Source organism: Triturus cristatus, chromosome 3_1, assembly GCF_964204655.1.
Source record: "Triturus cristatus chromosome 3_1, aTriCri1.1, whole genome shotgun sequence".
In the NCBI taxonomy this organism is placed as follows: domain Eukaryota; kingdom Metazoa; phylum Chordata; class Amphibia; order Caudata; family Salamandridae; genus Triturus; species Triturus cristatus.
The window spans coordinates 952830831-952840670 of record NC_140583.1 but is presented as its reverse complement, the minus strand read 5'-3'; the positions used below and the strand labels follow the sequence as shown (position 1 = coordinate 952840670).

The window sequence follows — 9840 nt, the reverse complement described above, 5'->3', positions numbered from 1 at the left end:
GCAGCAAAACCAGATTTAAATCTGTGTGCATTATACACAACTTCATCAAAAGTCACCTACATACTCCTTCCATCCCCAGCTCACCCATCCTTTGTTACTTTATGCCATTGTGCAGTCCCACGGCCACTCTGTTCTTATGACTCAAATTTCTTACTTACCGAAACATCATATACTATGCAATGTTGATCTACCGTCCCATAACACTCCATGATAAATACATTTACAACAAATTTCTCTGTGACAGACTGCATCTCCAAATTCCAATCATTGAGTTTAAGAGTTTTGTCATATTATAGCAGCACAGTGATTTCCTTAAAGTTGACACATCACTCCTTAGGGATTCTCATTTCTATTCCCTTAAAAACTTTGGCCATCACTTGCCAATATTAATGAAACTCAGGGGAAACAGCCTTTGACACTCCCATTGCAGTGCTCATTTCAAAGGCACTGCCAAAGAACTGCCTGTCAGAGACTTTAAAAGTCGTTGGGCGGTCTATTTTGGCTTTGGTGGTCTTGGAGGGGGTTGGTGGTGTGGCGGCCCAGCTTCAAGACCGCAAAAGTCAGAATAAGGCCCTAATTCTGTTTATAAAGATTTATAACGATTCATGATCTTTTTATTCAAAGAACACTAAGGGCCAACATGTGGTTCGCAACTTTGTATAATCTTTTAAGTCGCTTTGTCAGGATCAGCAAGCTATGTTTTCGGAATGATCATTATTCGAAAAATGTTTAAGGTCCGTTCCCACGCACTCCAGTCCCACCCATATTTACTACTAAAATGTATACTTAAGTATAGAAAGACTCCACAGAGATGGCAGAGAACTCCACACACATACTTACAGATAATGTGGAGGCATGAAACTCCAGCCATAGTTTGTGGATTGTAATCTGTAGTCTGTTTTGGTGTAGTACAAAATGCTCTACAAAGTGCAGTTTGTGAGCCAGGCCCAGCATGCGCACACACACACACACACACACGCATGCATGCACACACACACACACACACACACACACACACACACACACACACACACACACACACACACACACACACACACACACACACACACACACACCCACACCCACACACACACACACACACACACACACACTTAGGAATTTCCCCAGTTGCTGACAGGTCCATTGATAGTAAACATGTCAGTCAACAGTACTGCAGGAGTCTTCAATATGTTCCTAGAGAATAAAAGGTTTATACTATCCATGCTTCTGACCATGAAAACATACCCTTTCTAAAATAATCCATTTAGGACAACAGAAAGTGTTAATTTATTTCATATCATATTGTACAGCGCTATACAGTTAGTAACAAAAGCCAATTTTAGAATGCCACCACTGCGCAAGAGTCAATTAAATATTGCTTCATTTTCTCTGAACCTCCATAGCTAAAGCTGCCATCTTCATTGTGTGAATACGGAAAATACACTTCATCCTTGCATTACTCCACATAATTAACAGCTAATGTATTTTAAAATATACTTTAAACACACTACCAACCATTTTAAAGATGTTTATTTACTTTTCAACCCTCTCTTAAAAAGTAAAACAATGAAAGGGGAACCTTGAGCTTGCAACAGGTTATCTACAAATGGTATGTCACTGCTTACCTGTAAACTAGAGTGCACAAACACAGGCTTTTCTGGCCTATCTCTTAGTACAAATAATGTACTGAAAGGTAATGTAAAAAATAAAAAAAGAGTGACTGACTGCAACGTAACAAAAATGTAAAACATGATTTATATAGATCTTTTTCTTACCCTAATATTTTAAAATAAAACATTACAGAAGTTTGCCGTTGGATTCCTTGTAATTTTTCAAAATGTAAATTCTTAATTCTTAATTTTCATCCATTTGTTATAACACCACATAAGAGTGCAATGCATTCTAACTATCCAAGGATTTCTGGTTTTCCACAATCATGTTTATACTCAAAGTGACTGTTGGGGCTCATCAAAATGCTGGTATACCTGGTTAAGTCAGGCGTCATGTCTAGCGGAGAAACCAGGTTAACTCTTAGGAGATCGCATAATAATCTGGCCATGGCACAATGGGTGGCTGAACCAATGGCAATTCTTTGTAGGCTGCTCAAAAGGTATTGACTCTGTAAAATGCTCCTTTCGATTTTAAAGTATGGGATTAGTCCCCAGAAGAATGCAGGGATATTTTTGCTGTTTGACTCACCTTGGGTGAGAGTTGAAGTAAATTGGTCATTGCCACAGGCTTTCACTCGAGACAATGTGCAAATTGGCCATTAAAAAGCAATGAGAAGGACACAGATTTAAAAGAAAAGTTGTGCAATGTCTTAGGAGGAGCTCTGGAAACAGAAGAACTGGTAATAATGTTAAGAATCTGGAGAGACCAGAATGTTCCTTCTATCCTCAAGTTGATGATGCTCTCATTTCTACCTGAGGCTTTGGGAAGTAATAAGGAATGATGTAATATAATGTTTCTCAGAAAACTATTTACATAAGAGCAAACTTAATAAAAAAAAATCAAAATCTGAACTGAATGCCATGAGGAAAGTGAGTCAAGATGATTCTATTGTTACTAACTCCTCTGATAATGGGGGAAATATTATAATTATGCTCTTGCTGAAGGTTATAGACAACTCAAGAATACCATTTAAAACAAATTATCAAGCAATCCTACTACATATCTGCCATCTAAGTTTAGCAAAATTATAACAGAATGGGTAAACAATGGGGTTATCAGCAAAGCAGAGGAAATGACAATAATCTCCCAGAGTATCCAAGACACTTGTAATTTATCATTTAGTCTGCACCCATATCTGTAACAACCACTTGGTAGACCAATTACCAGTAGCACAGGCAGACTTACTGAAACTTTAACTAAAGATACTAACATATTTTGACTGCCATATTTAAACTGACTAAAATAAATTTTAAATACAGGTAATGGCATCAAAACTTGGAAGTTGTACCAAAAAAACAGTTGGGTTATTTCTACCCTAGATGTGTGATCTCTTTGTTCTACTATTTAACATGATGATTGTATTCAAGCTTTGACCTCATTTCCTGTCTTATCAATATGCTGATTGATATGACAGCCCTTACCTTGAATAATAATTATTATTTCTTACTTGAAGATAATTATCAGCGCACCGCTATGGGCACAGCTTTTGCCCTATCATAGGCCAACCTTATATGGGCTTCTTTGAAAATAACTGTGCCTGGATTCAAGACCTCGAGTAATACACTTGTGACATCCAGGTCTGGATCAGATATGTAGTTGATCTTTGTGTGGTTTGGAGCTCAACACATAATAGGCTGTTACAATATAAATAGAAACTTAATCAGACTCCATGGGGTATAGAGCTGATTTATATATTATCAAATGACAGTGAAGAGTTTTTGAATCTTTATGTGATAGTACGGGATGATAATTTGACAAGTAAACACTGGCCTTTGTTGCAATCTGATTCAAATTTGAAAATATATGTTTCATTTGGTGCAAAGGTGAAATTTTAAAAGATAAACTTACCAGTAGCATTAGTACACCATTTACTTAAAATGCTTCGTGGCTACCTGAAAAATGATTCTTTATTGTGGTAACTTAAATAGGGGTGCTTAAGCTTTACATAAATATAAAGAAATGCATGGAAGTAATGAAAAACATTCCAAAATTAGAACATTCATTAACTGTAAGAGTTTCTATATAGTGTATTCACTACAATGCCATTAAGGCTTATGATACATTGGATGTATCAACAGGCAACTCAAAATTAGAATTACATATTGTTGCTATAAGGAGGAATGAAATAAAATACCCCATACCATTACTCTATGAAGAATATGATTCCTCCTTACTTGAATTACTAGGCATATGTTCCCAAAAATCAATGTGAAAGGTGGGGATTGGAGCTGAAATTATAGTAAATGTAGTGACAGTATGACCCAAAGGTTTACATTTAGATGAAGGCTTGTCATACTTTCTGAAATAATTATGATTTGTTGAATCTGTAGAAAGATCAAATATAATAATGAAATTGTTTTAGTTGAGGCATACGCTTAAAGAACATACATGTTTAATGCATTTCACACTGAATCTTGTATGATCAATACATGCCAACATTTTAGAAGAGGAAAGCGGGAGATTTTTAACAAATAATCAGGAGAATGTATTTACCCCATTGGCTATTATTAAAACAGAGGCAATTTTAGGCAGGAGATATCTAATATCAAGCTATTTTTTACTTAAAATATCAGAAGTGTCCCACCTGAATCGAGTGTATTGGCATGTATGACGGCATAAAATGGTGTTCTTTAGCTATTTATTTGTATCATTTATTTTACTAAATTTGGATTACTTCCTATCAAGTTATGTGCTATTGGTGGCTTTAATATATACATAACCTTAGCTTTAATATATATCAAATCTCCTGATATATAATTTTCATCAATTTATTATATTAATTATGTATCAAAGGGACTTACAATACAGATTTTCTTAACAATATATGTGGTTTTTCTCCTTAGCCATATGCTATCAGAATATTATGAAGCACTGTGGGAAATGCAGTTCTGGGTTTTTGCCCTTACCATTAACTATAACAAACAAGTGTTCTCAGTTTGACATTTCTGGTAAGGATTTTTATTGGTGCTTGCATGTTCACTTTAAGTATTCACCTTGACAAAGCCTTGGGTGTAGGTGAAACATTGGTGGACCATTGACATATGCCATAATAGATGATTTTAAAGTTTTTGCCCTTTTTGCACTTATGGATGGAAAGATGAAGTATACAATATGTTTGGAACTTTGCACATCTGGACTGTCTGCGTAACACTTTTTGCAACACGGTGTTCCTTACTGATATAATGAAATACAGAACACCTTGGCTACTGTAACTTGCAGTTCTCTCACTGTGACCCTGTGAAAAAACAGTTTATTAACTTGGGTCTGACTTTTTTCAAAAGAAACCTAACTGCTTTGGGCAAGCTGAATACTCTCCAGAATGGAATCATAACATGGATTAGTGCACAGCTGCAGAAAGGGTCATATACACAGGTAGGGGTTTTCCAAAGACATTTGACAGGATAGGGATAAAAAGCTATGGACCAGGCCCGAGGAGCAGGGAGGGACAATAAGTTGATTTTTGGCTGTAGCACAATAGATCTGTAACAAAATATTTCTGTACTCGATTGTCTGACATAAAACCACCATGGAGTATCACCTTTAAATGATCAGAATACAGTGGCAAAATGATAGAAACTACACAAGACCAAGTTTCCCCTGTGTTTGAAAGCCATCCACTGGCTCCCTGTTACTAGAGGAACTTTCAAAATACTCTGCTTAATCACATAATGCAATAATCAGAAAGGGTGGTAAAACCAATAGATTCTGCCACAAAGATCACTGCATACCAGAGTGCAACTCAAATTAATCTAACCATTCTACAAGAAAAACATACAATTGACACCAGCTTCTTTGTTCAAGCTGCTAAACTATGGATCTCCCTTCCAGCAATAAGAGTAACCGATAATCACCTTAAGGTCCATAGGATGGTAAAGGCCTGTCTCTTTCCTACCTGAATCCACTTGAAATATGAGACCTATATCACTCTATTAATCAAAAGCATGTTAGGAACCATAGAATAATCAAAATGCCGAACATCCACAACAAAGACCAAAATAAATTGTTACAGCATTTCACAGGCAGGTCAGACAAATCCTTAACAACCCCATTTTCTACAACATCAACCATAGAGGAGACAATTGAAATAACCAATAAATCGACTACAAGCACAAGTGAATACCAAAATGGCAGTTCCTCATGAGTCAGAACGTAAAGTTATTTGACACTAATAAACCAAATGCAAGCTATTCAAAAAATTACAAAATCATTTTTGCGCACAATTTACAGCCAATGATAACCTGTGAGAATTCTCATGAACTTTAAAATATGTGTATTTTCCTCCCTACACCATGACAAGCAGGCATAGTAAGCAATAAGTAGTAAATACCCATACTATACTATTGTCAAAGTACTCTCCTATATGTGAAATTGTTATAACATACAATAACAACTCGAGAGCATAACAACAAACTGACCAGTCACACCATGTCAGATGCCTTAACAAAATACCCAAGATAAACCATTCCATTTATCCCATCTCAGTTTAGTGTCACTCCAGATACCTGGTTAACCAATCATGCGATTTCTAATCTACTCGTCAACATACTCACTCTGCCTTTCACAGACATCTCATTGGCACTCAGTGGTGATGACAGAGCGGTAGTCCCAATTGAACCTTGGCATATTTCAGCATATAGGTTAAGCCCTCCTGCACAAGACAACCACTCTCTCCATTGTATCCAAAATTCTCTGGAACAGCATTGGTAATTCTCTTGGATCCAGAAGTGGATGGCAGTAGCTAGCGCTAGCATTGCTCCTATATGGTGGACACTGCTATTGGTGCATCAGTCAGGTGTGCGCTGTTGAGGGCTCACAGTGTCCTAAGCTGAAGGGCTGCCAAGCGATGGCATCCCTGGCAGACTGCATGGGGAGTTTAATTTATTTTTGCACTCAAGGGGTCTCTAAACCTGTATCCACCATTTCTCTCCTGACAGTCGGGAGGTTAAGGTTTTAGAAATTAGGGTGGGTGAAGAAAAAGTAAAGCAGGGGATGAATCCCCAAGAAGTAGGGGAGAACAACTGAAATTTGGTGATACAAGGCAAACATGATTGGAATGATAGTAACTGAGGAGAGGCAATTGACTAGCACATATTTTCATGCTCAGAAGGAGATGGCTGACACTGTGACACTTCAGTAACAATGGGAGCATTGGAGAGTGGAGTGTGAGTAAAGACTGCAAGATAATGAAATGGCGGTTGAAAAATAGACATTTATTATCCTGAAATATAGTGGGCTTCATATGCAAAATGGAGGACGTTGTGGGATGTGGAATCTATTTGATGTTTGTTCCTTTCAGAAGACCTGGCCTCTATTCCCATGACAAACCCATATTATATATACTTTGTAAAAATAGCTAGTAAACAAACTAGCCATAGCATGAAGGGTGGTTTGGATTGCAACTAGGATAAACTCCTCCCAACTACATTAACATCATTAGTATCATTATTAGTAATAGGGGCAATAAGTAATGACTCTACTTTGTACCTGGTAAATTGCAATAATCCCATTTGTGTAAGAAATCCCCACAACATTTCAAACATACTGAGAAGTTACTGGAGACATAAAGGGTCACCGAAATAAGAACTGGGGGTGTGGAGGGGTAGGGCATAGTATCACAACGAGAGGGATTTTAATGCCAAATGCAGGTATTCAGTACTGGGTTGTCAGGAAATTCATTGGGAGGGTGAGACATGACTGATTCAGGCCACTAACAGTAATAACCACAAACGTGGCTATTTAAAAAATGCATATATATCTATATATACTTTAAAATTAATCTTAGCCAAAGATGTAGACAGTGCTGTATTAATGGAGACCTATGTGAACCAATAGCATAGTAGGCCAGCAGGAGATGCCTTGCTGTGGAGGCAGATCATTTTACATATGGAGGGTAAGTTAAAGCAGTGCTGCCTGTGGCCAAATGAAGCAACTAATAAGGTGCAAGAACAGCATGTGGGAAGATAATTACAGAGAAACAAAAAAGTTGCAGATTAGGCATTTTTGGAGCATACTGGCAAATAAAATATCTATTGCCCCATGTGTAAAAGAGGTTGTCACTAAACCCTTGAGATGGATTGCGTACCTTGACACTGTTAGGGATATGCTAGATGGAATTAAACCAATCATTTTATAGGACTTCAGTAAGAGGGCATGCCTTAAAGGAGAAAGAACCCATGAAATATAAACAATATTTCAGTCACAACATTCTGTATTGCACTAGGTCACTAAATAGCAGGTAAAACCTCTGAACCAGATCACATTTATTTGAAACGTTTTATAAAACATGAACATGACCCGAACGGGTATCAGAGCGCTGTACAAAGGAGCGTAAGTGGAATGAGGTAAAGAGCATGAGTACAACATCAAAATGGAACATATGAAGTACATGAAAAGCAACAAATTCATAGGGGTGCACAGGGAAAAACAAAATAATAATGGTGATCCAGGGTAATCAACCCATCTTGTGGGACCTGTAAAGTTGCAGCAGAGTAAGAAATCACAAGGGCATGAGAGGAAACACCTATAGCACTTTTGAACAAAAGGTATAAAAGAATGTCAAACAGAAGATGGAAGTAGATTAAGATGGCATCAGGGCTATTGCTGTAGATGGTCATTCAGGAGTAGCCATTTGACATGTTTTTAGAATGAGGCAGTAGATGGGTTAGATCTGATCTCGGGAGAAAGAGCGTTCCATATTCTTGGAGCAAGACCTGGTCTTTTCTTGTTGAATTTTGGAGGTTTCAACAGTAGGGTATTAGAGCTTCTTAGGTTCCGAGTTGAGCCCGATAGCTCAAGTTTTTTTACCAGGTAAACGGGGGTGTTGTAATGAATACCTTTGTGCATCAGGCAAGCTATCTTGAAACGGATCCTTGCTTCGATGGACAGCCAGTTTAGTTGAATTAGGTCTGGTGTGATATGGTCATGTTTTCTGGAGCCCATGATGAGTCTGGCCAAAGAGTTCAGGGTGGCTCTAAAACAAGCCAATCTAGCTTTAGGTAACTCAGCTAGGGTCACCAATCCATATTCCAAGCGTGAGATAACTAAGGATTGGACTGCTAACTGGATGTCCTCAGAAGGTAATGGCTTGATTTTCCTTAGAGTGTTGAGCTGATGATTGGCTCCCCTAATAGTAGCACTGGTGTGATCTTTGCATATTAAGGTATTTATTTAGAGTTATACCTAAAGATCTAGCAGAGTCAACAACATGAGGGGTGCAGTTAAGCGTAGTAAGTTGTTTGAGCCAGTCTTGAGTAGGTGCAGAGTGATAGTAGGGGGCAATCAGGAGGAATTCTGTTTTGAGTGTATTTAACAGAGATGATTATGAGTTAGCCATTGTTTACTTTTTAGGAGTGCACAATTTAGAGTTTTTCTGTCATCTGACGAGAAGATTTTCAAATACAGTTGAGTGCCATCAGCATACATATGGTATTAAATGTTAGAGCGGAATATCAGAGAGTGGTTCTATGAAAAGGTTTTAAAGCATAGGCGAAAGTGCGGAGCCTTGAGGTACTCCAATAGTGACCAGGGTACTAGTTGCAAGGCAGTGGTTAACTTCGATTCTTTGCGTACTGTTATGTAGGAAAGAGGCAAACCAATTTAAGACATTTCTTGTCTACTGAAGGTGATCCTAGAACTTTGGACCAGAATACCGACATGAATAATGAACTATATTGCAACCAAACTCAATGTACAATCAGTGTGAAAATGACCCAATATTTAGGACAAATTATGGTAAAGACCAAGCAGGAGACCTCACTAAATTAGTGATTGACAGCCAGATTGTTTGGCAATGTTGTACATACTTAGTAGAGAGAATAGGTGGAAGCAAGTTCTGTAATAGTTATCAAGCATTATGGTTTCCATAGGCTTCTTGATCAATGATTAAGAATCATTGATCAAGAAGCTAGCTTCTTTTTACTATCCTCCTCTTTGTTGTTAAAACGAAAAACATGTAGGTGGCCTTCTTGATCCGAATAATAGATTTGATATTGTGCAGGGGCATATTGTTGTTGCTACCGGCACTTGTATAGTGTACTATCTATCTTTAGACTGGCATTGCAGCACTTTCCATAGCTTGGGGATGACTTTTCAAAGGGTTCAAAAGCTTCCTATACAGAGCAAATTCTGATTTGTCTTTTGTAGGGGTACTGTTGGTAGATCGAGTAGGAC

General features: G+C 37.8%; 1 protein-coding gene across 2 annotated transcripts in view; it reads right to left on the bottom strand.

The window, feature by feature from the left end:
- Nucleotides 1–9840, bottom strand: part of CACNB4 (calcium voltage-gated channel auxiliary subunit beta 4) — a 910181-nt gene that overhangs the window by 15994 nt on the left and 884347 nt on the right. The window lies entirely within an intron of this gene.